General features: G+C 40.5%; 1 long non-coding RNA gene across 2 annotated transcripts; it reads right to left on the minus strand.

Annotated features, from left to right (window-relative positions):
- Positions 1-292: 292 nt before the first annotated feature.
- On the minus strand, positions 293-27,364 carry LOC129499661 (uncharacterized). Of its 2 annotated transcripts, XR_008662433.1 has the most exons (3): positions 26,848-27,364; positions 1,122-2,202; positions 293-1,033 (listed from the first exon to the last, which is right to left on the minus strand). It is a non-coding gene; the product is annotated as an uncharacterized LOC129499661 (long non-coding RNA). The 2 variants fall into 2 exon arrangements; XR_008662432.1 differs by having other exon boundaries at positions 293-2,202.
- Between the last annotated feature and the right edge of the window lie 126 nt (positions 27,365-27,490).

Raw genomic sequence — 27,490 nt, forward strand, 5'->3', positions numbered from 1 at the left:
AGCTGGGGGAGTGGGCAGAGGGGGAGGGAGAAGCAGACTCCCTGCTGAGCGGAGAGCCTGATGCCAGGCTTGGGCTTGATCCCAGGACCCAGGGATCATGACTTGAGCCAAAGGCAGACGCTTAACCAACCGAGCCATCCAGGCACTCCATAGAGGTTATTTTAAATCTGTTTTATTCTTACTATATCCCCAACATCTAAAAAAGTGCTCAACTCAAAGTAGAAGCTCAGTAATATTTGCTGAATGAATGAGGGAATCAATTAATGAATAAATATTTTTACCACAAACATAATGACTTTAAACAACACAAATTTATTAGCCTCCAGTTCTCCAGGACAGAAGTCTGACATGGGTCTCACTGGCCTGAAAACAAGCTGTGGGTCGGGCTGCATTCCCATCTGGAGGGGAGAATCCATTTCCTTGCCTTTTCCAGCTTTGGAGGTCATGCACATTCCTTAACTGTGAGCCGTTCTTCCACCTTCAAACTAGCAATGGTCAGTTGAGCCTTACATCATTCCTACCTGGTACTGTCTTCCCATCTCCTTCCAATTCTCTATCTCCCTCTTTTGCCTTCATTTTTTTCTTTGAAGGATCCTGTGATGTCATTGGGGTCATCCAGATAATTCAGGATAATCTCCCTATCATCAAGGTAGCTAATTAGCTACCTTAATTCCTCTGCTACCTTAATTCCCCTTGGCCATGTAATGTGATATATTAACAGGTCCAGGGATTAGGACATGGGTATGGACATCATCCTGCCTCCCACTCCCACCCAGGCAGGAATCTATGAGAATTCCTCAGGAGTCACAGCTCATTCCAAATCAACCCAGAGCCCTGTGGATCAGTGCCACTAAGAGGTAGTAGCTCTGGATCTCTTCTACTGCTTTCTCTGGGCAGACGATGGTTCCTCTCAATGATTGCTCAATGAAAACTGCCTCTCAGCAAGCCAGTCATCAATGCCGATAAATGACAAGGTATGCATGAAAGGTTTCCTCTCCTTGGGCATCTGCATTCTTTAAGAGGGTTTTTCCACCTGTAAGTTATAGGAAACACATGTGATTTATAGAATTAAGTGCTTGTCTTTCTTACAAGCAAGGCCTCTGGAAGTAGCAGTCACTGACCGGACACGGAGGACTTAATGTCACCGGCATCAGTGTCTCTACAGTTGTCTTTGCTTGCCCTTCTCATCAGGATGGTGCTGCTGCTGCTGCCAAGCATCAGATCCATGTTCTGAGCAGAAGGGAAGGACAGAACAAAGATGGCACCACTAGTCATGTCTCCTACCAGAAAAAAAAAATTTATTTAAATTGCACCCCACACCTACTCAGACTTTCCTTAATGTCTTGGAGGCCAGAACTGATCACATAGACACTCCCAGCTGCAAGAGGCCTGGGAAAGTGAGGGACTGTATAATCCCGATTGATTTAGACCATTCATGATCTAATGTCTGCAGATGTTCATATTGCTGCCGCAGACAGAATTTCCATTTGGTCAGCATGGGGCTGCCAGGCTTAGTAAATAAATACCGGAGATGCCTAATTAAATTTGATTTTCTCACAATGAACACTTTGTTTTTTAGTAGAAGTATGTAATATGTGGGACATAGTTATAATAAAAATATTTGCTATTTATTTGAAATTCAAATTTAACTGGGCCTTCTGTGCTTTATCCGACAACCTAAGGCTAGCAAGAAGAAGGAAGAGTGGATGGTGAATGGGGAACTCACAAGATCTGCCACGAGGGCGATGGCATTTTATCCTGAAAGTTGAATTGCTGGTGGAAGAATTTCAGGACTCGGGCATCCCTGGGTAGTTCAACAGTTTAGCGCCTGCCTTCAGCCCAGGGCATGATCCTGGAGTCCCCGGATCGAGTCCCACATCGGGCTCCCTGCAGAGAGCCTGCTTCTTGCTCTGCCTAGGTCTTTGCCTCTCTCTCTGTGTGTGTGTCTCTCATGAATAAATAAATAAAATCAAAAAAAAAAAAAAAGAATTTCAGGATTCAATTGCAAGTTGGTGGGGGAACTCTTCCGTAACAAAGCCTAGGGGCTTCCATTTTGACCTTCCATTCATATAGGATATCCTCTGCAATGTCCAGATAAAACTGGTCTTCAGTGGGGTTGACAGGTTTCACTCAAATCGAATGGCTTTCTCCTCTCCAGCAAGTGTCTTCCATCCTGTCTATAGCAGTGCAGAAATGGTTTGCCTATGGAAAGCAAAAGAGGAAAGTAACAGAAACAACCAAAATATAGGTCTGCTCAAATTAATCTATGGTCCTGTTTTCACTGGTCCAACTATGGTAATGATGAGGCTAGTAATTTACAAATTTAGTACCCGATCAGAAAAAAAAGGTTAACTAAATATGAAATTGGGATGCCTGGGTGGCTCCATAATTGGAGCATGTGATTCTTGATCTCAGGGTTGTGAGTTTGAGCCCGAGGTTGAATGCAGAGATTACCTAAAAATAAAACCTTTAGGGCAGCCCCGGTGGCTCAGTGGTTTAGTGCCTGCCTTCAGCCCAGGGCGTGATCCTGGAGACCCAGGATCGAGTCCCACATCGGGCTCCCTGCATGGAGCCTGCTTCTGCCTCTGCCTGTGTCTCGGCTTCTCTCTCTCTCTGTGTCGCTTATGAATAAATAAAATTAAAAAAAATAAAAATAAAACCTTAAAGAAATGTATGAAATTAGATTTGAAACATTAATTTTTAGAATAAAAACTCTGTCCCTATCAACTCATTTCCTCTCACATCATCCCCACCAGAATTTAAATATTCTATAACCACCAAGAAATAGGTTCTGTGGCTCAACAGTGACTTTGGTCTGAATTTTATGACATTTATTTGAAGCCAGAGCTGGTAAACAGAAGTCTCTCTGGAATCACATTGCTATAGAATAAGGTTAAACTATTTTGATATCGATTCTGACCATATGTAAACATTTTGCCTAGCTCTTTGTCAGATTTTACTAATGAAACCAAAACCATATCATCAATTAAAAAAAAAACATACGATTACTTTATCTCCCCATGCTTTACATTTCTCGGGTATAAGACCTTAATTCAGAAATTAACACATGATGATTCCATTCAAATTGCCTGCATTGCCATTAAAATTCTACAAAATCTTTTGGTCCCAGGAAATGTCAAAGAATAATAACAGCATTTACCACATCTTATGCCTTACTGGGAACAGTGACTGGTAGAAGGCCACACCTTCTATACCCCTTTCAACAGTTCACCTGCAGCCTTCCTTATATGAGTCATATGTTTTGCATGTGTCTCAAATTTCCCATCTGTGAAACAGAGCGTGAGGCAGATAGAACTCTCAGTTATTTGAAGTACTCTGAACAAAATAGTTATGTTTTAGGGTAGGGTGTGATTTTGTTAGTGTTTGTCCAGGGATTCCCAAACTTGCTGTACAATGCAATTCCTTAGAGAGGTAAAAAAAATTCAGGGGCCCAGAGTCTGTACCAAGGATTCTGATTTAAGTGTGGCCTGAGTATTACCATTTTTAAAAGCGTCCCAGATGGTTCTAGTGTGCAACCAAGTCTGCCCATACAGGTAGGCCACACCTCTGGCCTTTATTCTCCCTGCATCTAATAACCAGCAGGAGGGCAGCTGAACAGCAAAGCCTAGGACCTGAACTACACTAAGAGGGGGCACAGTCAAGGGCGATCACCAAAGGGACCCTGGTGGGACGCCTGGGTGGCTCAGTGGTTGAGCATCTGCCTTTGGCTCAGGGTGGGATCCCGGGTCCTGGGATGGAGTCCCATATCCGGCTCCCCGCAGGGAGCCTGCTTCTCCCTCTGCCTATGTCTCTGCCTCTCTCTGTGTCTCCAGTGAATAAATAAATTTAAAAAAATTTAAAAATAAAAAATAAAAGGGACCGTGGAATCTGACTCACATTGGAAACACTATACCATTGTAATTCAGATTTCCTCCTCACCAAGGCAGGGGAAATGTAAAAACTGATATTACCCTCACGCAGCACAGCTTTGGTAAAGCCCAGGAACTGGAGAAGCTGTTGTTCACAAGGCAAACAATGTCTTCAGCTTCAATACAATTCTTTCAATTTCCTTGAAGTAGGTATTAACTTGTAGATGCCATAAATACTTTAAAAACTTTTGTGGGGATTTACCGAACTACTCTTGGAAGCCAAGGTCAGAGAGAAGATGTGGAATCAGGAGCAGGAAGAGAAAGGCCATTAAAGAGTTGCACACCCATAAGAGAAATTTGGGAGAAGAGACACTTTGGGGTGAGGGTGGGAGGATTTACTACACTAAAAACAAACTCTGGGGGCACCTGGGTGGCTGTTGGTTAAGCGTCTGACTCTTGATTTCAGCTCAGGCCATGATCTCAGGGTCATGGGATCAAGACCGGTTGGGTGTGGAGATTACTTAAAAATAAAATCTTAAAAAAAAAAAAACACACACACAAAGAAAGTAAAAATAATCCATAATTCCACTCCCCAAATTGAGCTATTCCAATATATATTCCTCCAGTCTTTTTTCTGTGTGTATGTATGTTATTTTAAAACATGAGTGCTATCAGCAGTGGAGACCTCTTTAAGGCAAGATGGAGCCAAAAGGGACACTCGGGTATATTCCACCTGCAGAAAGGGATGGCTTCTCCTATCCTCAGTCCCTTGACAGATGCCATGCTGCACCCCTCCCCCAGATCCTTGGTTATCTGAGAAGCCTTTTGGAATTAGCTGAGTTTACAGCAATGGCAGTTGGAAGACTACACAGATGGCACGAACCATCATATGTAACGGAGCTTAGTGGAATAACCACTTAAAACTAAGACATTCCTATTAAAAGATGGGATCTAAGAAATGATACACTTGGCCGAACTTCAGGTGATCATCTTGGCACTGGATGCCATGGCAAACGAATGATCCCGTCTTCACATTTATTATAAACTATTGAACTATTTCCTAAAAATATTCCCCTTCAAGGTAAAAAAAGAAAGAAAGAAAGAAAGAAAGAAAGAAAGAAAGAAAGAAAGAAAGAAAGAAAGAAAGAAAGAAAACCTCTGGAAATCTCTTGCCTCAGAAATACCCATGATATAAATCAGAAGTACATATCTCTACATATACTGAGGCTGAAATATAAGGTTTTGTCAGAATACTCCTTACTTCCTTCAGAGTTAAGATATTTCTAATTGTAACCAAGAAACGTGCTTCACTACTTGGCATATACAATGTGGAGTTCATGGAAAAGGAATGTAACAAAACTAATATATTTTTTTAAATTTTTATTTATTTATGATAGTCACACAGAGAGAGAGAGAGAGAGGCAGAGACACAGGCAGAGGGAGAAGCAGGCTCCATGCACCAGGAGCCCGACGTGGGACTCGATCCCGGGTCTCCAGGATCACGCCCTGGGCCAAAGGCAGGCGCCAAACCGCTGCGCCACCCAGGGATCCCCAAAACTAATATTTTTAATGTCTCTTATAGGTCCCAAGTAGCTGGTTTAACTGAGAGACATAACGGTGTCCTCAAACAACTCCTTTTCAAATTCCAGTGTAGCAAATAAGCCTCCCCAGGTCTCTATTTGTCACCAAGCCTTAGCCTACCTTGATAGATTTTTTTTATCTTGCTCCCATCCCACAAAGGCTGGGGGCTGGATCAAGGTTCAGACTCTCCTGGGACCCCTTAACCATAGACTATTCTACAGGCGAGGAAACTGCTCCCCTGATATGGGACCTACTTGAGTCAAGACTTCCACAAACCCAAAGACCTGTCAAGTGCAGCTGCACACCATTCTGGTGACTGTTGCTAATATTACTATAGATTGTCCCCAACTTACAATGCTTGATGTGATTTTTCAACTTTACAGTGGTGCATTCAGTAGAAACTGTACTTTGAATTTTGAATCTTTTTTAGGTTTTATTTATTCATTTGAGAGAGAGAGAGAGAGAGAGAGCACTAGTGGGGGGAGAGGCAGAGGGAGAAGCAAACTCTTGGCTGAGCAGGGAGGCAGACTCGGGGTTCAGTCCCAGGACCCTGGGATCATGACCTGAGCTGAAGGCAGATGCTTAACCAACTGAGCTACCCAGATGAGCCTTGAATTTCAAATTTGGTATTTTCCCAGGCTAGTGATATGTAGTACAACGCTCTCCCATGATGCTGGGCAGTGGCAGTGACCTATAGCTTGCAATCAGCCACACAATCATGAGGGCAAACCACTAATACACTTACCACCTTTCTTTTTTTCACATTTAGTACAGTATTCAATAAATTACACAACATATCCCAAATTTTTTTTGTGAAACAAGCTTTGTGTTAAGTGATTTTACCCAACTATAGGCTAATGTAAGTGCTTGAAGCATATTAAAGTTAGGCCAGGCTAGGTTATGTTAGGTGTATTAAATGCATTTTTAACCTACAGTATTTTCAATTTGCAATGGGTTTATCAGGTTATAACTCCATCACAAATTGAGGAAGATCTATATTGTTCTGGTTGCTTTCATTGGTTTATAATCCAGAGGCCCAAACCCTGCAAGGAAGTCATTGCTTCAATCAAGCATGGCAAATGGTGAGGCCTGCATCAACTCAAGTGGGTTTTCAAAAGGAAAGGACACCTGAGTCCCATGTTACAGAGGACCTCACTCTAGCCCAGAAGCTCACTAGAGATGATATCACCCTAGCCTAAGACATCATCATTGAAGATGACTTTGCTCCCTATTCCAAAGACAGTTTCACCCTGGACACCAAGATGTTCACCCAAACAATGCCTCCCATAAGGCACAATTAAATACAGGGCATTTTTTACTTTTCTTCTTTTGATATTAAGGATTCTATTACATTTCTGAGCTCACTGTCTACTTAGCCCATGACTCTGATACATTCCTTGCTCCCTGCTAAAATGTATAGTCCTACACGGGTGCCTGGGTGGCTCAGTCGGTTAAGGGACCAACTCTTGATTTCAGCTCAGGTCATGATCTCAGAGGCATGAAATCGAGCCCCACATTGGGTTACATGCTCAGTGTGGAGTTGGCTTGAGATTCTCTCCCTCTGTCCCTCATTCTGCTCATGTGTACGCGCACAGACACACACACTCTAAATAAATAAATAAATAAACAAACAAACAAATAAATAAATAAATAAAATCTCTTAAAAATAAATAAATAAAATATATACCCCTATACTCCTATGCCTAAAGGGAAATCTGGTAAAGGTTACTACCATGTGTGCCATTCTAAAAATTAATGGAGATTATTACTTTACTTGGAGTCTGCCTCATAACAACCCTTTCACTATTGGCAAGAGGATCACTCACTCCCCAGGGCCTTCTTCTACTACTCTCCTCCAGCTTTTCACCACAACTTCATGCCCTATGTCTCTGACCATGACCATCAAAACCACTCCTTCCCTTTAGTTACAAACAATAGTACCCATCTTTATAGGTATTTGACTAACATCATTTCACACCCTCCCAAAACATACCTGCTGGGCCTGCCACCATGACCTGAGCATATTTCTAACATACTTTACAGCTCCACCAAGATATTTTTTTGGCTGTTATATACATGGGAAACTTAATCATAGGCCAGCCTGCAGACTCCTTATATCTCTACTTGTATTCCTCTGTTCTACTCCCATAATAAAATGTTTTCTATGCTTGGGGCCAAAAAATAAACAAATAAAACATGAATGCTATGCCAATAATTATATGAAGAGATGTATAACTCTACTAATCATCAAATAAATGCAAATTAAAATGGAAATAATAATGAGGTGCTGCTTTCTCTTTCTCAGACTGGCAAAAATTTAAAAAGTCATGTCACACCAAGTGCTGCCAAGAATGTAGGGAATAGGACCTTTCATCCACCACTAGTGTATAATACATTGCAAAAAAAAAAAAAAAAACCAACAACAAAAAAACTACCATATAGTTCTTCCATTGCTATGTGCATGACATTTTGTAATATAAGTTTTCCACTCCTTCCATAAAATGGTGGGGCATGTTTCTCCACTCCTTGAAGCTCACCTGGCCACGTGACTTGCTTTGGCCAGTGGCACATTCACAAACATGATAAAAGTAGAGGACTGAAAAGTTTCTGTTCGTTAGGACTTGATCTTTCTTATTCCCAGAAGTCTATCTGCTTTCATGTGAACAAGCTAGAGCTAGCCTTCTGAATGATGAGACGCCATATGGAGAGTGGCTTAAGCTTTTCTAGCTGCTCAGCCATCACAGATGAGAACCTGGATGTACAAGTAAGGCCATCCTACAGAATCCAGCCCCAGCCAGACTTACTGGTCCAGAAGACCTGGATGCCCAAAGAATTGTGAGAAATAACAAGTATTCGTTTTTTAAGCCACTCAGTTAAAGAATGGTTTATTATACAGCAAAAACTAACTGATACACAATGGGAGTGTGACTTTAGTACCACCACCACTTTGGAAAGCATTGAGGTGATATATAGTGAAGTTAAGGGGGCATCTATTTAGGATCCCATAATTCAGATCTTAAATATGTACTTTGGAGAAAATGTCACAAATGTGCCCATAGAGATATGTACAAGAATGTTCTCTGCAGCCTGGCACACGTCATAGGGAAAAAATTGGAAAAACCCAAGTGATTCATCAAAAGAAGACAAATTTGTATTTTCCATTATAGCGTGTTCATATAATGGCACACGATGTCACAATTGGAAGAAATAAGCTAGAGCTCTAGGAGACAAAATGAATGGATCTTGAAAATAAAATGTTGAGTGAAATTAATTTTTAAGAAAAGTTACCGTTTAGGATATGAGAATGGTAGTAGAAGAAAAATACTATTGAAGCAAGGAGCACAAAGATCATTCTGTTGGATCTGTAATGTGTTATTTCTTTATAATAATCAAAGCAAGTATGTCAAAATATTACATTTTCAAAATATTATTCTGTTTATTTGTTATATATTTGAAATAGCTCTCAAAACAAATAACTTTTTATGTTTTTTTTTTTTTTTTTTACTTTTTATGTTTCTAATTCATCCACAAAAATAACATTTTAATGACTGCTTAGTATTCTAGCTTCAGGAGCTAACATTTCTTAAGCTAATCCTTTCGTTTTTGTTATCTAGGAGATTTATAATTTTTCACATGCTTAAAGTAGGCTGTAATGAACATCTCTGTGTAACACTGATTATTTCCATGACTTATTCTCAGAATAAGTGGGTGGATCAAAATGTTTTCGATTTTTAAAATCTCTAGGACTTGTTTTTAAATTGTCCTTCAGAAAGGAATACCAATTTATCTACTGCTAGCAGTGTATGACTATTTTATCCACACTAATATAGTTGTTTAATTTCTCTTTGCTAGTCTGATAGTTATAACTGCTGTTTAAATTTGTGTTCTTTTGATTATGGTGGTGGTCTATCAGTTTGCTAGGACAACCACAACAAAGAACCACAGACTAGGTGGCTGAAACAACAAAAGTTTATTTTCTCATAATTATGAAGGCCGGAATTCTGACACCAAGGTGTCAGCAGAGCTGGTTTCTTCAAAGGCTTCTCTCCTTGCCTTGTGGATGGCTGTATTCTGCCTCTCTTCATATAGTTTTTCCCCTCTATGTGTGTCTTTTCATGTTTTGTCATAACAGCAGTCTTCATTGGATTAGGGCTTACTTTAATGACCTCATTTTAACTTAATTACCTCTTAAAGACCAAATCTCCAAATAGTCATATTTGGAGATATTGAGGATTAGGAGTTCAACATATGAATTTGGAGATGACTCAATTCAGCCCATAACAGTGAATATTTTTTCATAAATTTAGTATCCAATTGAATTTTTCTCTTGGAAGATTTCATCTTTATGTCCTCTGCTCCTTTTCTTTTCCTTTTCTTTTCTTTTTCTTTCTTTCTTTCTTTCTTTCTTTCTTTCTTTCTTTCTTTCTTTCTTTCTTTTGTTTTTGCTATTTTGCTTTAAAGTAAGCTCTACCTCCAAATGTGGGGCTTGAATCATGACCCTGAGATCAAGAGTCACATACTCTACTGACTGAGCCAGCCAGGCACTCCCTTTGCCTTTTTAATTGTATCATCTCATTGGGACTTTTGCTTATTGCTTTATAAGAATTTATTGTATGTTAGACTACTTGTCATAAACTTTGCATATTATTAAAGAGGACCATTTAGGTGACACAAACAAACTTTATTTAGCACTTCATAAACTAGAGCCTTCTTTTAGAGAACTGCAGAATGAAGCAGAAGGCAGGAAGTGTTTATGGGATAAAGAATAAAGAGCAAGGAGAGAGAGAAAAAAATCTAATTGGCTGGGGCCATATAGTCAACCTTGTTTAGAGTGAGAAGGAACAAAAGGTAAATAAAGAGGACAAAGTTGGCTTGGCATTCGGGAATTGGCTGCCTGTAAGTACTGTCTCTGGTTCACCCAAGCATTTATAGGCAACTGAAAGGTTTTTACTTTTCATTTGCTGACAAGGTATTCTTGGCAGGGGCCACTTCCTCTATCTTGGGCCAAGAAAGTTACTTCCATAATGTATTTTTCCCAGTTTATCAGTGGTTATTTAATTTAGAGGTGATAAAGAATTTTGTTTCCATTCAGAAGTTTTTTGTAGTCAAATGAAATAATGTTTTCCTTTATAGTTTTCTACACGAGGGTCTCAAAAAGTTTTATGAATATCTAAATAACTAATATGCACTAAGAAATTTTGCTTATAATTTATAGATAAATTTTACCTATAATTTACATTACTTTTGTGGTATGTTTTTTACATGTAAACACTTACCTTTTTTTTTTTACATTTAAATATTTAATTCATACAGAATTCATTTAGGGTATGTTATGAAGTATGGAGCTAACATTATTTTTCCTAAATATTTAACCAGTTACCTAAATTCTGGTTGCCCATATTTTGGGTAAATATTAAGTATTTTAAAAATAAAATAGAAGTAAAATTACTGTCCCTTATGAGCCTTTGGTAATGTTTTTTGTGTGAACTTCTGTGGTGGTTCAATGAACATTTTTTACTGAAAATTCTTGAAAAGTACATTTGATTATTGATTTGTCAAAATTTGTCAACTTGTAGGTTGATTTCACCCTTAGGGTAAATTAATCATGTTTGCCTTAACACCTATATGTAATTTTTGGGCTTTGCTCTTCGAATAGGAAAAAGAAAAAGATTTAGCTACCTATCACCAAGTTCTATATTACTCAGAGCACTCTGTAGCCTACAAATATTTTATTTTATAGATTCTCTTTAGCTTTTTAGAAAAGAAAGGACATTTTAAGTATTAAAGTACTGGATACGTTTTCTAACATTCAGCAAGATAGTAAAAGCTGACTTTTGTCTGTCAGTGAGGATGTATATACATTTCACAAGACGGGAAAGCAGCCTATTCTGTTCCTTCCCTCACCCCTGGTGACTCCTTAGAAACCATCACAATCCAGAAAACGTTTCCGTAGTCAACTGCTATTACCTTTGATTCAAAGGTAAATCATGCTTTGGAATCTGTACCACCTTGTGCCCAGTGCAAGGTAGGAAGGAAAATGTGAAAATATAGTTCTAATCAGGTAAATGTCGCTGTACACTGACTTGGCCAGGTTTGAGCAAAAACAAGCCTTTGATCAAATGTTTCAGAAACAAAAATATCCTATCTCAATAAACTCCTTGCCATTCCACATGGGAGAGTTTAGCATAGTATCTCACTGACTCATTTCTATGGATTTCATGCAATTGTGTTAGAGCTAATGCCATTCTTTTTTTTTTTAATTTTTTTATTTATTTGAGAGAGAGAGCGAGCGTGTGTGCATGAGCGTGAGCAGGGGAGGGGCAGAGAGAGAAGCAGGGAGTCAGGTATGGGACTCCAGGATGATGGCCTGGGCCAAAGGCAAATGCTTAACTGACTAAGCCACCCAGGTGCCCTGAGTTTTACGATTCTTTTTTTTTTTTTTAAGATTTTATTTATTTATTCATGAGAGAGAGAGAGAGAGAGAGAGAGAGAGAGAGAGGCAGAGACAGGCAGAGGGAGAAGCAGGCTCCAAGCAGGGAGCCCGACGTGGGACTCGATCCCGGGCCTCCAGGATCGCGCCCTGGGCCAAAGGCAGGCGCTAAACCGCTGCGCCACCCAGGGATCCCAAGTTTTACGATTCTTAGAAGAGTTGTGTATACCCATCTCATGGAGACATGAAAAAAAATCAGTAGCATTATTCGTTCCTTTCTTGTTGCAAATGTGCTAGGAATACCCTATTTTGTAGAGACAAATCTAATGATTATTTTATTCATTAAGTTCTTTTGGGGGGCACCTGGCTGGCTGAGTCGGTAGAGCATGTGATTATTGATCTTAGGGTCGTGAGTTCAAGCCCCATGTTTGGTATGGAGCCTACTTGAGAGAGAGAGAGAGAGAGACAGAAACAGAGACAGAGAGATGTTCTTGAAACTGGTAATTGTGACTTGGAAAGAGGAAAATTTGGTAGCTAGAGGCCAGAGGGTGGTGGTGATGGTGGAAACTTATTTTTCACTTTATGTAATTTGTACACTTCCAATTTTTAACCATATGTATGTATCACATATTCAAGGGAATTTGTTCTTTTTTTTTTAAGATTTTATTTATTTATCCATGAGAGACACAAAGACAGAGGCAGAGACACAGGCAGAGGGAGAAGCAGGGTCCCTACAGGGAACTTGATGTGGGACTCTATCCCAGGACCCTGGGATCACGACCTGACCCAAAGGCAGACACTCAACCACTGAGCCACTCAGGTGCTCCTTGAGTTTGTTCTTTTAAGCATTATTTCTAAACAGTAATTTTTATGTTAGGACTCAATTACATTTGGAATAAATGCAGGTGAGAACATCTGGACCACTGCTCCAGAGAGAAACAAATGATTTACATTTTAAACAATTTATTTTTTGTTTCATTCATTCATTCATTCATTCATTCAAATATTTAAGTAACAACTCTATGCCAGGCATCAGCCAATAATTCTGGTAAGTAAGATGGAGAAGATCATGACAGACTAGAAGGGATTATGCATAAAGAATGTAAAGAGATTGCTGGAGTTAGGCAGATTCAGAAGGAATCCACAAAACAGTCACACATGTTTGAGTAACGTGAGATTTCTCATAATCTTGCTGGGTTGCAATAAGTTGCTGGGAAAATACACTGTGAAGAAAGCTAAGGTGCATGAAAAAGGGTGAGGATGCATTTTGTTGAACATCTATCCCACTTTGACCACTGCAGATACAGCCTTGTCCATCCACATGCTACTTTTGCTGTCTCTATAAATGATAACCTCTGCCTTAGAGTTTGAGGAGGGAGCCGAGGGAGGGTTCCTTTTATTTTACTTATAGTTCCTAAGGCAAAGAATTTTATAAACATCATAGTGGTAGAAGATAAACAGAGGCATAATAAACATTTTCAGGATTTACTTGAGCAAAAATCAATTCGAATCAGGCAGCATCCAATCTTGCAGATGGAGAGCTCTGAGGAGCAGTATGAAACGGGAGACTTTTATAGGCAGAAGGGAGAAGGAACAAGAAGTTACACTGGACAAAAAAGCAGGTTGGTTATAGGAAGGGCACTTTCCTTTGGGGGATGGCAGGGGTCTATCAGGCAGGTGACCTGACCAGTGCTGATCAGGTGCTTCCTAATTGACTGGTTTAAGATCCCAGTTCTTCGAGAGCCAGAATTATAATTAAATGAAGTCTTGGGGGCAGCCCGGGTGGCTCAGCGGTTTAGTGCTGCCTTCAGCCCAGGGCCTAATATCCTGGAGACCTGGGATCAAGTCCCACGTTGGGCTCCCTGCATGGAGCCTGTTTCTCCCTCTGCCTATGTCTCTCTCTCTCTCTCTCTCTCTCTGTGCCTCATGAATAAATAAATCTTTAAAAATATATATATATTAAAAAAAATGAAGTCTTGGTTTTGTGACTTGGGTTTAGCGTAAATGACTTCATTTGGGGCCAGTTGGCTTGCTGTTTAACAATAGATAACTGAAAATGATTCCAAAATAATTTCTTACTTCATTGTTTAGATTTAAGGCACATTAAAGGACAAATTCATGACCACATATGGTTCCTACCTTCTTGATTGCTAAGTATCACAAAAGGGGCATTCTCATTCTCCTCAAAACTAAAAAGTCTTAATAATGTCTACATTACAATGTAAACAAACAGAAAGGAAGCCGTGCAAGGCCTCTTTTAGTTAAATATGAGGTTGGCTGAGATGGCTCTAATCCCCTTATTGCCAGGATGCAGGAGAGCAAATTTGGGAATGGAACTCAAAACATTGATTAACAATAATTTGAGGGCAGAGACTAGGAAATCATAATGAAAACACAGGAAATCCAAAGGGTTTTTGTTTTGTTTTGCTTATTTTGAGGAGGGTGGAGAGAAATATTTTAATACAATATTAAATTACTCTTGGTATCTATTCACTTTACTCATTAACTATTGAGTTTATCTTTTACTATGTGTTTTCAAAACCAAGACACATTTCCATTTCATTAAAAAATGCTCAATCTGTGGGTGCCTGGACAGCTCAGTCGGTTGAGCATCTGCCTTCGGCTCAGGTCATGATCCCGGGCTCCTAGGATGGAGTTCCACATTGGGCTCCCTTCTCAGCGGGGAGCCTACTTCTCCCTCTATCTCTCCCCTCTGCTTGTGCTCTCTCTCCCTTAAATAAATTTAAAAAAAAATCTTTGGGAAAAAGAATGCTCAATCTTCTAAGCAAAGCCCAAAGGTTATGAATGAAATTTGACCACTTCTTTTTCACATTTTTAATAAAACTTCTTGAGAAATTTAGTGATTAAGTAAACTTTTTAGAATACAAGTTTTACTTCAAGAGTTTTTGATATTATGATACAGCTTATTTTTAAGATAACAGAATTAATATAAATTTCTTATTTATCCCATTTATGAAAGGAAGCAAATTTAATTTCCCTATATAAGTTTACATTTTGGTACTGATGAATTATATTATGTATATTGCTAGAGGAATCAGAACAGTCTGGTGTATATGGAAACCAAATGAGATTTAAAAAAAGACCAAGTTCTTAACTAAGCAATTAATATTAATGTTGTATTAATTGTATATTTCAAGTCAGAGCTTTCCTAACTATAAAGGAAACATTAAAATTGGCATACTGATTTAAAAGACAGATTTGTTACAAGTTAGTATCCAATTTCCTTCAGAAAGAAATCTAACTTTCTTCACTGTTTAGTCATGTTAAAGGCAAGATAATAGGCTCAAAATGGAGTCACTTCACCATGTCACCAAACCAAGACTTAATTTATTTATGGTTTTGGTTCTACCAGAAATGGTACCTTAAACCAGCTAATCAGGAATTGCCTTAGTCAGCACTAATTAGATCATCTGTGTAATAGATACCAGCCATCCCTGAAAGGAAAATAACCTTGTAATAACCAACTTGCTTTTTTCCCAGTGTAACTTCTTTGTTCTTGCTCTATTGTGCCTATAAAATTCTTGTGTTTTGTACAGCTCCTCAGAGCTCTTTTCTGTCTACTAGATTGGATGCTGCCTGATTCATGAATTATTGAATAAAGCCAATAAGACCTCTAAAAGTTACTGTGTTGAATTTTTTTTTAAATGACTGATGACAACTTACCTTGTGACATTATCTGGCAACATACAGAGCAAATAATTTTGAGAACTCACACAGAACTCCACAGCAATGCAAAAAATCTCATAGAATGTTTACTTTCATTTAGTACATGTTTAAATATATTCTTCATTCAGCATATTTTTAGGACTATAGTTTGAAAAACAATCAAAGTTTTAAGAATTGACTTTGATAGGAAACACATGCAGAGTGAAGCATTTATTTGTAGCCTCATTTTACTCCCCCTTCCCCCCACCTCCAACCATCAACACAACCCGTTTCTTGTGTACAAAGTTGTGCAGCACATATATAAGCATTGTGTATATATCGGAAACCTTGGGTACACAGGATTCTGGGGGTGTGCTTAAACTTTATATTTGCCTCCTCTTGCCCATTTAAAATTTACTGGACAGAGTTCACTTTCCCGTTCTAGGATGAACACTCAGCAGGTGCATGAGGCTCAGCCACATGCCTCTAACTGGGGCATGTTCTCAATTCAGTGATTTGGTTGTTCAGCCACATGCATGACCCAAACTACAAAATTAGTTTGAGGCTTCTTACTGCCATACCTCTTCCCTTTGGAAGCAGTGGTTTCTGAGAGCCAGAATAGCCCTCTTCATAAATAAAAAACAAACCTCTTCATAAATCCTCACTCTTCTCCATATCCTACTATTAAACATGATTTGGATAAGGGATCCAAGTTTTGCGTAATTATTTGTTAGCAATTTCAGAATACACTACTCCAGGGGCCTGGGTAAGTACGGTTGATTGGGCAGCTGACTCTTGGTTTCTGCTTGGGTCATGATCTCGGGGTTCTGGGAGTGGAGCCCCACATCTGACTCCACACTTAGTGCGGAGTCTGCTTCAGGATTCTCTCTCTCCCTCTGCCCCTCCCCCAGCTTGCACTCTGTCTCTGTCTCTCTCTCTCTCTCTCTCATAAATGGATAGATCTGAAAAAAAGAATATGCCACCCCAAAAGTATGCGTCTTTGGCACATACATTATTTTGAACTAAAGGTCATTGAAAGCCAGCAGATACAGGAAAAGTTTAAAAACAGGACACAGGTTTCCTTTTGTAAAGGAAATTTATATTTATAAAAAAATTTCCATTTGTAAAAATGTGTCTCTCTTCTCTGTTAGGAAGAGGAGGAATCTTAACAACTCTTATTAATAGGAAGTCATCTATATAAAAAACCTTACTAAACAACACTAGTTTAGGCTCACTAAAAAAACCAGAGACCTAATCATAGGACCATAGAATGCTTCCCCTCTCTCCACACCTTACCACCACATTACTAAAGGTCCATTTACAGCAGTTTCTTTTAGTCTTCTTTTAGCATATCATGTCTGACTTTCAACAAAAAATTACAAGGTATACCAAAGAGCAAAAAACACAGTTTGAAGAGATAGAGCAGGTATTAAAAACAGACCCAGATATGGCAGGGATGTTGGAATTATCAGAAAGTGAATTTCAAACAACTAAGATCAATCTATAAGGACTCTAATGGAAAAAGAGACAGCATGCAAGAAAAGGTGTGCAATATAATTAGAGAGATGAGACTTCTAAGAAAGAATTAAGCAGAAATGCTGGTGCTAAAAAATACATATTTAAAATAAAAATATATAAATATATGTATTTATACTTATATAGTTTATTTATAAATATATGTATTTATATGTGGCAGAAATGAATGCCTTTCATGGGCTGAGGAAAAACTCTCTGAGCTTGAGAATATGTCTATACAAATCACCAGGGCTAAAACGCAAAAAGAAAAGAGGATGGAAAAAATAAGAACATAATATCCAGTAATAACGGGGCAACCACAAAAGATGTAACATATGCATCATGGGATTACCAGAGGAGAAGAAAGAGAGGAATAGAAGAAATATTTGAAGCAGTAATGATTGGGAAGTTCCCCAAATTAATGTCAGACACCAAACCACAGGAAGCTCAGAGAACACTAGGCAAGATATATGTCAAGAGAACTATGCCTAAGCATATCATATTCAAACTGGAAAAAATCAAAGATGAAAAAAAAATTTAAAAGAAGCCAAAGATAAAAACATCTTACCTCTAGAGAAGCAAAGGTAAGACCTACATCCAACTTCTCTTCAGAAACCACACAAGCTAGAAGAGAGTAGAGTGAAGTATTTAAAGTGTCAAAAGGAAAAAAACCACCAACCAGAATTCTGTATCCTGTGAAATTATCCTTCAAAGGTGTAGGAGAAAAAAAAAAAGATTCTCAGACAAATAAATATTGAAGAGATTTGTTGTCACTAGATCTGTCTTGAAAGAAATATTACAAGAAGTTCTTTAAAGAGAAGGGAAATGATAAGGCCAGAAACTTGGATATGCATTAAAAAAGAAAAAGCATTAGAAGAAAAATAAATAAAGGTAAGTAAAGACTTTAATTTTTCTTATTCTTTTTAGTTTTTTAAGATTTTATTTTTAAGTAGTCTCTACACCCAATGTGGGGCTCTAATTCATGACTCTGAGATCAAGAGATGCATGCTGAGCCAGCCAGGTGCCCCTTATTTTTCTTATTCTTAATTGATCAAATGAATAATTGTTCAAAATATAATAGCAACAATGTATTTGATTATATATATATACATATATATGAAATTATTGTCAAAAACCAACCTCCTATATTTTGTCTAGAAGAACCCTACTTTATTTTTTTATTTTTAATTTAAAATTTTTTTATCAGAGTTCAGTTTGCCAACATATAGTATAACACCCAGTGCTCATCCTACCAAGTGCCCCCTCAGTGCCCATCACCCAGTCACCCCAATCCCCCACCCACCTCCCTTTCCACTACCCCTTGTTCATTTCCCAGAGTTAGGTGTCTCTCATAAGAACCCCACTTTAAATATAAAGACACATATCAGGGTGCACCTGGGTGGCTCAGTAGGTTAAGCATCTGCCTTTGGCTTGGGTCACAATCCTGGAGTCCAATGTCAGGCCCCCTGTTTGGTGAGGAGTCTTCTCCTTCTGCCTCTCCTTCACTCATGCTCTCTCTCTCTCTCTCTCTCTCTCTCTCTCTCTCTTTCTCTCCCTCAAATAAATAAATAGATAAAATCTTTTTTTAATAGATAAAATCTTATTAAAAATAAATATAAAGAAGCATATCAATTAATAGTAAAAGAATATAGAAAAAATACCATGCTAATACTAAGCAAATGAGAGCAGGAATAGCTATATTAATTTCAGACAAAGCAGACTCTAGAGCAAGGAAAATTATCAGGAGGAAAGACAAGTATTACATAATGATAAAGGGGTCATTTATCCAAGAGGATATAACAATCCTTAATGCATAGTACCTCACAAAAAAGCATCAAAATACGCAAGGCAAAAACTGATAAAACTTTAAGGAGATATGAATGGATCTACTATGCTTGGAGACTTCAACAGCCATCTATCAGAGATGGCTCCAGCAGGCAGAAAATCAGTAAGGACATCATAGCTGGACTCAACAGCACCATCAATCAACCGGATTTAACTGGCATCTATAGACTACTTCAGCCAACAAAAACAGAATGCACATTCCTCTCAAACTCACATGGAGTGGTATTCTGGTCAAAAAACACACCTTCGCAAATTTAGAAGAAAAGGCTCCTTGCTGTATGATTCCAACTATACGACATCTGGAAATGGCAACACCATGGAAATAGTAAGAGGATCAGAGGTCACTGGGGGTCAGAGGAAGGGAGGGATGAATAGCAGAGCAGAGGGGACTTTTGGGTCAGTGAAAGTATCCTGTATGATACTACAGTGATGCAAATATATCGTTTTACACTTGTCAAACATGCACAGAATGTACAGCATCCAGAATGAACCCTCATGCAAACTATGCACTTTGTGCAAAAATGATGTTGATGTAGGTTCATCGATTGTAACAGATGTGCCATTCCGGTGAGGGATGTTGATAGCGGAGGAAGCTGTGTGTGGGTACTCTCTGTACTTTCTGCTTATTTTTGCTGTGAACCTAATACTGCTCTAAAAAGAAAGCCTATTGTAAAGCAAAAACAATATTGGCAAGACAGAGCTCACTGGCTTAACTAAGCCGTATTCCAGGAGAACAAAACACCCCAATTTAAGAACTTAAAACAAATTCATTATTGCTCATGATTCTGTGGGTCGGCTGGGGCTCAGTTTGGCATTTCTTCTTCTGGGAGCTCATTTTGGGGGATTGTCCAAGACACTTCAGGCCTCTCTTCATCTGGCTCTGTGTCCGGCAGGGTAGCTGGACTCCTTGCTCAATGCCAGGCTTCCACGAGAGTACTGACAGCAGATGAAGTTCTCTGAGGTTCCACAGTGTCGCTTTTGCCTGATTCTATTAGGCAAAATCATAGGTCCAGGTCTCCGGGAGGAGAAATGGGTTCCATCTTTCAAGAGAAGGCGTGGCAACGGATTTGTGGGCATTTTAAACCTACCACACTAAATTTTATTCAACTGGTGACAACTTGTCAGTCTAAACCATTCTTCGTTTACTTCCCCCCCTTCAAAACATAGCTATAGTCCATACCGAAAACAACTCAGCAGATTAGAAAACTTTTTTGTACAGCTGTGTTATTTTGTATATTGGGCAGAATAAAATGGAAGAGCCTGAAAATGTATGTCTCAATTGTGAAAAAGGAAAAAGGAAACATCAGTAATTGCAGAGACAAACCGAAACGATTAAGTATGTAATTCCTTTCGGTGACACCAGGACTTTTGCCATGGTTGTCATGTGGCAGGGGTCTCATGAGGATGAGAGAACACAGGATAGGAGGTCTCGTGGCAGCTGAAGAATGGCTAATTTTATGGACAAGAACATCCTGCCTTACAAGGAAAAGTTTTCAGAGAAGAAGTGGAAATTGATCTCCAGAATCTGAAACATATTTACTAATTATTGGCAAAATATTCCAGGGCCCTAGGAAGTGTTTCTTATCCTCTTCTCAGAAATTTTTGACATATTTGTTCTATACCATCATTGTACCAAATATGTAATCTTAAATATTTTGTCGATGGGAAAGAAGTCTGAATTCTTTCACTGTATAATCCTGGCTTCTCTTCTCCACCTTATACTTCTTAATGGAACATATATTTAGAGGAAGCTTCAAAAATTAGAGCTTCTCAAATTAAAATGATGTTATCCAATACTTCTATGACTGAGGAGCCATTGCAATGGTCTTGCAGGAAGACCTCAAGGAACCAAGACTAAGTGCATGAAGCACTGTGTAAGCCAAACTCTTCTACTGAGTATAGAATTTTCCAGTGCATAGTGCAGTTCTTTAATTTTTTTGTTTGCATTTTTTTAAAAAGATTTATCTATTTGTGAGGGACATAGAGAGAGAGGTAGAGACATCAGCAGAAGGAGAAGCAGGCTCCCTTCGAGAAGCCCGTTGCAGGACTTGCCAGGATCATGACCTGAGACAAAGGCAGGCACTTAACCCCTGAGTCCCCAGGTGCCCCATTTGTTTGCATTTCTAATGGCAAACATTAGCAGTGTAGAAAACCACAGTGGTAACATGCCACCTTGCGGAAGCATGAGGAATGGAACTATTGCTGTGGCCTTAATTCAAGCCTGTTTTCACTCTAATTTTTGTTTTTTTATTTTTTTCCTCACAGGAAGGATTTAACGCCATATTTTTGTTTTTCCCAATTGCAGAAGGAATACTTACTCACTGAGAAAAATACAGGAAAAGTATAAAGAATAGTGGATACTCAGATGATAGTGGATTGTATGAAAAACATTAGTAAGCATCCCAATCTTGATTTGGAGTATACCCTCTTGAAGCAGCATAGTTGAGTGAAGGAGTGTATTTTTCTAAATCTTATATTTCAGGTCAGCTGTTCACTTCTAGGCCTGGCCTGACATTAGGGTCTGAACTTTTAGAAATATTATTCATGTCCCATTTGGCTAGATGATAAAATTATGTTTATGTTCCAAAGAGGTATAAAAATTATTTGTTAGTACTATTGATAACTGTCCATTTCCACCTGAGGGGTGTATTTTATTTTATTATATTATTTTATTTTATTTTGGAGAGAGAAGGGCAGAGGGAGAGGGAGAGAAAGAGTCTTGAGCAGACTCCCTGATGAGCATGGAGCCTGTAAAAAGAGGGGTTGGGGAGTGGGGAGGGTGGGCTTAAGTTCATGGCCCTGAGATCATGACCTGAGCCAAAACCAAGAGTCTGATGCTCAGCCGACTGCGCCACCCAGGCACCTGGGACAGGTGTATTTATTAATCAAGTAAATAAACATTTCATTATGGATTATCTATGGAATAGATGGGTCTAGAAGACCAGGAGATGAGTTAACTCTCCCAGAAAGTGTGAGCTTAGATCCACCATTGAAGACTGAATTCTGGACTGGCTGGCTCTCTGGTATTTCATAGATTTTTCACATTTTTTCTTAGTTTACCAAGTTCCAGCTCAGGTCTCAGTTTCCCTTTCTGCAAGATGATAGACCAGATTGGTAATTTGCAAACTGTGCGCTTCAAGAGGTTTCAAAGTGTTTGATCCAAATTTCATTATAAGTATATATTTTATCAATTTCATTTCCACAATATTATTGAAAAAAAATTCTGAATTGATTATGTTACAAAAGCATATACAGGGATAAGACCCAAAGTTGAACGTGTTTGAAGCTGTCAGCATGTTAATGTGCCCTCATTGAGAGAATGTATACCATACAAAGGACGAATTTTTCCAAATTCGAACTACACAATACATTGGAGGCAAGAAAATATCACTTTTGTTTCTTTTTCATATAGGGATTCCGTGTAAGATTTAATATTCGTATTTTCAAAGGTGGATTCTGAAGGGTGGAAGTCTCTCATATTCATGAGAGACACGGAGAGAGAGGCAGAGGGAGAAGCAGGCTCCCTGCGGGGAGCCCGATGCAGGACTCGATCCTGGGACCCTGGGATCACGCCCTGAGCCAAAGGCAGATGCTCAACCACTGAGCCACCCCGGTGCCCCTGGGGTCCCCCTTTTACCTATAACTGAGCTGTGCCACCTCACATAGAATCTTCCTGCTCTGGTGTGCACACTGCAGATTCCTGCCTCAGGAATGAGACTAATGGAGCCTGCCCCAGCTCGACACCATTCCTCCCTCTGCCCTGTTTAGCCAATTCACACCCAGACAGAGGGTCCAGCTCAAGCCTTACCTCTGGAAAGTACCACCCAGTTTGCCTGATTCGTGGGGCTCCCCCACCTCGCCAGTCCACTGTAGCACTGGTCATACTAGGAAGCCTGTTGGTGCAAAGACCCAGAAGTGTGCTAGAGGAAGTGCAAATGTTCAGGAGAGCTCCTGGATAGGGTAGGGAGGCAGAAGCAGGGGAGCGGTGTAGGGTGGAATAATGGTTTTGTTTAGACTTACCCTAGGGTACTAAGAAGCATGGAAGGGCCCCGGGTATGGCTTGATCAGATTGGCATTTGAGAAAGGTCACCGCACTTCAAATAGCTGACTGGGGCCGACTGGGTCAAATCTAAGGCTTGGGAGAGCAGAAAAGAGGCTGCTTCTAGAGGGCAGGTGAGAGGTGGTGACCTGGGGTCACCTGCTGCAAGGGAGAAATATGAGTCGGGAGACACTCGGTGACCGCTTAGATATTGTGGCTGTGAACTTGGATGTCAGACTTAAAAGTCAGCAATTTTTAGATGCATTTTGAAAAAAGAGACTATTTTTAGAGCAGCTTGAGGTTTACAAAAAATTGAATGGAAAGTACAGAGTTCCCATATATGGCCCTCTCTCCACCCTCTCCCTGTCCCCCAGTTTCTCCTATTATTAATGTCTTGCATTAGCGTGGGGTCTTTTTTTTTCATTATGGATAAGCCAATATCAAGAACTCATCATTAACAAAAGTTCATAATTTACCTTAGGGCTCACTCTTTGTGCTGCACTGTCCTCTGCATTCTGACACATACGTCATGTCACGTATCCAACATTACAGAATTAGAAGAGTTTCCCTGCCCTAAAAATCCTCTGTGCTCCACTTATTCTTCACTCCCTTCCTCCTAACCCTTGGCAACCACTGGTCTTTTTACTGTCTCTAGAGTTTAGCCCCCACCAAAATGACATATAATTGGAATCATGTCATATGTAGCCTTTTCACGTTGGCTTCTTTCACTTAGTATATAATCATTTAAAGGTCCTCCACGTCTTTTCATGGCTTGATCCTTTCTTTTTATTGCTGAATAACATCACCTTATAAGGATGGATCACAAGTTATTTATGTACTTACCTACTGAAGGACATCTTAGTTGCTTCCAAGTTTTGGCAAGCCGGGTGCAGGTTTTTGTGTGAACATAAGTTTCTAATTCCTTGGGGTAAGTACCAAGGAGTGTGACTCTGGATCATATGGTAGTTTTGTAAGAAACTGCCATGCTGTCTTCCAAAATGACTGTCTCATCTAATGTCCCCATGTGCATGCATGAGAGCTACTGTTGCTCACCGTCCTCCCCAGCATTTGGCATTGTCAGTGTTCTGGATTTGTGCCATTATTACAACTATGTAGTGGTATCTTATTGTTTTTGTTTTTTAAGTGTTATTCATTTAAGTAATCTCTACACCCAACATGGGACTCAAACTCACAACCCTGAGATCAAAAGTCACATGCTCCATGGACTGAGCCAGCCAGGCACCCCAGTTATCTTGTTGTTTTAATTTGTAATTTGCTGATGACACATGATGTGGAACATCTTTCCTACCCTTATTAGTCATCTTGATATCTTCTTTGGTGGGGTGTCTATTCATATCTTTTGGCCACATTTTAACTGGGTTGTTTTCTTATTGTCAAATTTTACGAGTTCTTTAGATTCTTTTTTATTGTTTACTTAGGGTGGGCCTTCTCTCTCCCCATGATATCTCAATTCTAAATCTCACTTGTGATCTTTCTTCCTGCAGATAAACAACTCAACATCAGAGAAGCAGGCTCTTTGCCTGGCAGTGAAGAAAGGATGTTGTTAGAGCAGACAGGGAAATACAAAACATATTCTGAATACTTGACTACTTGGTTAAAGGTACCAAGTTTGATAAAGACACACACACATGCACACCACACTCTTTCAACTGTAGATTTACACAGACAGTGGGAAATGTGAATGCTGGGTAGTGTATTTTTGTAGTCAAATGGGAAAAATAATGTATTCTTCAGGCTATAGAAGAATCACCTGAGTTGTTGCAAGCATATTCTTCTGCCATTGAAGTGGAGTGTAGGTGTGGTGTCTAAAGATGATGTTTCTCCTAATTGGATGGGGGCCCTAAATGTGGCCATGATCCATCGGGTGGAAGCCAGTGGTACAGGAAGTGAAAAGATTCACCTGAGGCAGAACAAAGGAAATAGAAGTTTACTGAATATGCTACAAGGGAGCAATGAGCAGGACAGTACAGGAGAGGCTGTTTGCAAGGAGGTGGTAAGTGGGGGCTGACTTAAAGGGTGAAGGTGAGGGGGTACGGTGACGTATGGAATATTCTCTTTTTTTGATAACTGTGCCTGGCTGTAAGAAAGTAGTCCATTGGACAGGGAGGGCTTATGGATATTTTGAGGTGGTCAACCTGAGGGGCCAGTCTGTATTCTGTCAGGTGGTCCCTGTGGGTCCTTTCTGCGTTCCATTGCTCAAGCCTGTTAGTCTGAAAGCAGCCTTTACACAGAGATCTGATTGAACTAGTAAAGTACTTTAGGGATCAAACCCAGAATGGTAGATTGAATGGAACCCTTTAAAGGCTATTTTATTTTAACGGGATGTAGGAGCTATTGAGGGTTATTGAGCAGGAGTGGAAAAGGATCAGGCTTCTGGCTTCCATAGCCTATGCTGATGACACAGTAATTATGCAGTCCCTGAAACGTCAACAGGGTTAAAAAACAAATTGGAGCCTAAATGCTCCATCTTAGGAATTCTTCAAATTGCCCCCCTTACTCTCTTTATAAATTGGGGTTCTTTCCCCAAAAGTTGATGTGAGGATGATATGAGATAGTATGTAAAGTACCTAGCATTATTTCATTTAATTTTTAAAACCACCCTTCCTCATTTATTTCTCATGACTCCTTTGATTACTTTGTTTCATTTAATTCCCATACCTCCTTGGAACTCTGGGGTGTGAAGGACTAGCTCCCAGGGCTGCTTTATCAGGCTCTCACCTCCAGGCTTTTCTGATTTGGTGTATCACTGATGACAATCATGATGGTAAAAACTTCTATGACAGGACAGGCAACTCGTTAAGTGTTGCACATGCATCATCTCACTTGAATCCCATGAAATTATTAATATTCCCATTTAGTTGATAGGAACATTGAGATTCAGTGTACTTTGCCCAAGGTCACGCAGCAGTTAAAAGAGGCAAGGCCTGCATTCAAACCCTGACTTACCTCGTGCTAGCGCCTGTTCTTAACCATTAACTATACATGGACCTTTTATGTGAGATCTGCTCCCTGGGCAGCTTTCCGAGCGCTTTGTCGGGACTTGTATTGGAGTACTGACAGCATAGCACTGGAATCAGGCTTCCCAGTCTGTCTCTCCCACTAGACTGAGTCTCTGAGGGCCAAGAAATTGTGTGTCACCTTTGCTGCCCCAGCTCCTTGCACTGCGCGTGGCACACACTGGGCTCTTCATTCGTTCTTTCTGCAAACACTTAATGGAGTGTTTGCTATGAACCATGTGCTACACTATCGTTAGGGAAATGTGACTGTCTTGCCAACGAAGACCCCTTTGGTACCAATACAGAGAGAATGTAATTTTTTAAAAGACTTTATTTCTGTACTTAAGAGAGGCACATGAGAGAGAGGCAGAGACATAGGCAGAGGGAGAAGCAGGCTCCCTGTGGGGAGCTGGATGCGGGACTCCATCCCAGGACCCCGGGATCACCCCCTGGGCCCAAGGCAGGTGCTCAACCCCTGAGCCACCCAGGCTACCCGAGAGAATATAATTTTAACATGGGGTAACCATCATCATAGTTACGTACACGTAAGGCACAGGCACGAGAAACTGCCAAACACGGACAGGGTTTTACACAGATTCACAGAGAGAAGAAAACAACAATTAAAACTTCTTTCTCAAGAATAAGACTAGAGGAGGAGGCCCGGGTGGCTCAGCGGTTGGGCTGCTGCCTTCAGCCCAGGGCCTGCCTGATCCTGGGATCCAGGATGGAGTCCCACGTCGGGCTCCCTGCATGGAGCCTGCTTCTCCCTCTGCCCGTGTCTCTACCTCTCTCTCTCAGTCTGTGTCTCTCATGAATAAATATTCTTAAAAAAACAAAAAAAAACAAACAAAAAAACAAGACCAGAGGATGCACCTGGTGACCTACCCGTATATTTCTGGTGAGCAACAAATTTCCCTTGAGCTACTTCCCGAGGTCACGTTTACAGCTCCACGGGTCAGCAGACCCACCAACTGGCAGCGCAGCAGAGAGCCCTTTTGTCGGGCTCATTAAATGGTCCAGGTGACCCCTGTCCAGGTGACGGGCTAGGCAGGCAGCCGCATCCCTCCGGAAGGAAGACTGCGTTGCTGCCAACTGGCGCCGGTGACCGGGGCTGCGGCTCCCTCGGCGCTTACGCGGATACAACTTCAGGCCACGGGCAGTGGGTTAAACCCTCCACGAGCGGCGATCTCGAGCTGGAATTTTGCGACTTTAATGAATGTTTAAAGAACGAATGAATGACGGATGACCATCGAGCTGGCGGTTACCAAGAAGCTAAAGAACGTCGCTGGCGTCAGGATCGCAATGAAAAGGAGGAAGGGGAAAGCAGCGCTGAGGGCGCCCCAGGACGGTGCTTTCGCAGCCCCGAAGAGGAGAGCGGAGCACCCCGACCCGCTTCCGCCGCTCGCCGCCGCCGAAGCGCAGGCAGGGCGGGCCGGGGGCGGGGCCGCGGCCGGGGGCGGGGGCGGGGGCGGGGCCGGGGCCGGGGGCGGGGCCGCGGCCGGGGGCGGGGCCGCGGCCGGGGGCGGGG

Source organism: Nyctereutes procyonoides, unplaced genomic scaffold, assembly GCF_905146905.1.
Source record: "Nyctereutes procyonoides isolate TBG_1078 unplaced genomic scaffold, NYPRO_anot_genome, whole genome shotgun sequence".
NCBI classification, from domain to species: domain Eukaryota; kingdom Metazoa; phylum Chordata; class Mammalia; order Carnivora; family Canidae; genus Nyctereutes; species Nyctereutes procyonoides.